The sequence below is a fragment of the Ursus arctos genome, unplaced genomic scaffold (assembly GCF_023065955.2).
Source record: "Ursus arctos isolate Adak ecotype North America unplaced genomic scaffold, UrsArc2.0 scaffold_29, whole genome shotgun sequence".
In the NCBI taxonomy this organism is placed as follows: Eukaryota; Metazoa; Chordata; class Mammalia; order Carnivora; family Ursidae; genus Ursus; species Ursus arctos.
This window is the reverse complement of record NW_026622974.1, coordinates 36405831-36408293: the sequence shown is the minus strand read 5'-3', so window position 1 is coordinate 36408293 and position 2463 is coordinate 36405831. Positions and strand designations below refer to the sequence as shown.

The 2463-nt window shown below is 30.8% G+C and overlaps 1 pseudogene; it reads right to left on the bottom strand.

Annotated features, from left to right (window-relative positions):
- Window positions 1-2102: 2102 nt before the first annotated feature.
- Window positions 2103-2216, bottom strand: LOC130542019 (U4 spliceosomal RNA; annotated as a pseudogene).
- Between the last annotated feature and the right edge of the window lie 247 nt (window positions 2217-2463).

Genomic DNA, 2463 nt, shown 5'->3' with positions numbered 1-2463 from the left:
TCTTCTCACCCAAGAACATGGGATCTATTTCCATTTATTTAAATCTTCTTTAATTTCTTTCAACAATGTTTTATAGTTTTCAGTATAAAAATATTACACTTCTTTTGTTTAATTTATTTCTAAATATTATATTCTTTTTGACACTGTAGTAAATGGAATTGTTTTCTAAATTTCATTTTTGGATTGTTCATTGGTAGTGTAGAGAAATCCAACTGATTTTTCTATATTGATCTTACATCCTGCAGTCTTGCTAAACCTGCTTATTAAGGTTTTTTTTTTTCAACAGATTTCTTACGATTTTCTATATACAACATCATATCATCATTTCATCTAAGAACAGATATAGTTTTACATCATCCTTTTCAATCTAGATGCCTTTTATTTCTTTTTCTTGCCTAATTTCCCTGGCTAAACCCTCAGTGTAAAACTTGAAAGAAGTGGTGAGAGAAGATATCTTTGTCTTGTTCCTCACCTCATGGGAAAGCATTCAAAGCATTCTTTCATCAGTAAGTATGTTACAAATGTGGGCATTTCTTAGATGCCTTTTAGGAGTTCGAGGACATTCCTTTTCATACCTTGTTTGTTTAGTGATTTTTAATCATGAAAGGGTATTGGATTTGTTGAATGCTGTTTTTATATCTACTGAGACTATTTATGGTTTTTGTCCTTTGTTCTATTACTATGGTGTATTACATTAACTGATTTTAATATGTTGAACTAATCTTGCATTCATGGGACATGTTGCTTGAATCAGTTTGCAAATATTTTGTTGAAGGCTTTTGGATCTGTATTCATAAGGGATGCTGTCTTTCTTATGTTATCTTTGCCTGTTTGGGGGGATCAGGGTAACACTAGCCTCACAATGTATGGGGAATTGTTTTCTCCTCTTCTATTTTTTGGAAGAGTTTGGAAGGACTGTATTAATTTTTCCTTAAATGATTTTTAGAATTCACCATTGAAGCCATCTGCCCTGGGCTTTCCTTTGTTGAGAAGTTTAAATTACTTATTCAATCTCTCCACTGTTATATGCATACTCAGATTTCTATTTTTTCTTGAGTCAGTTTCAGCAATTTGCATTTTTCTGAGAAGCTGTCCATTTCATCTAGGCTATCTAATTTGTTGGCATACATTTGTTCATAGTATTCCCATAGTAATCCGTTTTCTTTCCGTAAAGTTGGTAGTGATGTCCTCTCATTCCTGCTTTTAGTAACTGAGTCTTCTGTCTTTTAGTCAGTCTAACTAAAGGTTTCTGGGGTATTTTTGTTTTTGTTTTTTTTATCTGTTAAAGAACTAACCTTTGATTTGCTTAGTTTTTATATTCTGTGTTTCATTTGCTTCTAGTATGAACTTTATTATGTCCATTATTATGCTTGCTTTAGGTTTTTTCTTCTTCTTTTCTGACTTTATAAGGTGGAAAGCTAAGTTACTCATTTGAGACATTCTTTTTTAATATAGGAATTTACCCATAATTTTCCCTCTGAGCATTGCTTTAGCTGCATCCCATAAACTTTTGGTTTATTGTGTCTTTATTTTAAATCACCTCAAAGTATTTTCTGATTTCCCTTGTGATTTCTTCTTTGTCCCATGGGTTAGTAGGGAGTGTGTTGTTTAATTTACACATATTTGTAAATTTCTTTCTTTTTTGATTGATTACTTTTTTGTTATTGATTTCTAATTTCATATCATTGTAGTTGGAGAACATGCATTGTATAATTTCAATACTATCAAATTTATTGAGGCTTTTTAAGGGCTTAACATATGGGCTATCCTAGAAAATGTTCAGACATATTTAAGAAATATATGTATTCTGCTACTATTGGATGGAGTGTTCTATAAATGTCTGTTAGGTCTCTTGTTACAGTGTTGAAGCCCTTTATTTCCTTGTTGATATTCTGCCTGGTTGTTCTATCATTATTGAAACTGAGGTGTTGATGTTTCCAATAATTATTCAGGAATTATCTGTTCCTCCCTTAGACTCTGACAGTTTTTGCCTCGTGTATTTTGGGGCTTTCTTCTTGTTAGTGTATGTAGATTCTCATTTTTGTATCTTCCTAATGGATTGACCCTTTTGTTATTATTAAATGTCCCTCTATATGCCTAGTAACATTTTTGTTTTGTTTTGTTTTGTTTTAAAGACTATTTTTTCAGAAATCAGTTAGCATTAATCGTGCCTTGGATAAACCTCATTGGCTACGATACTGCCACTGTGCAAAGCTTCAGAAATCAGTATAGATGTTCCAGCTCTTTTATCATTGTTTACATACTACATCTATTTTCATTTTTTAACTTTCAATCTATTTATATCTTTGAATCTAAAGTATGGAAAAAATATAATAGGATCTTTTTTCAGCTTTATTAAGGTGTAATTGGCAAATACATAATGTTAATTCTAATATATATTATATAATATATATAATACATATATACACACACATATATATGGTGATTTGAATCTTTGAATCT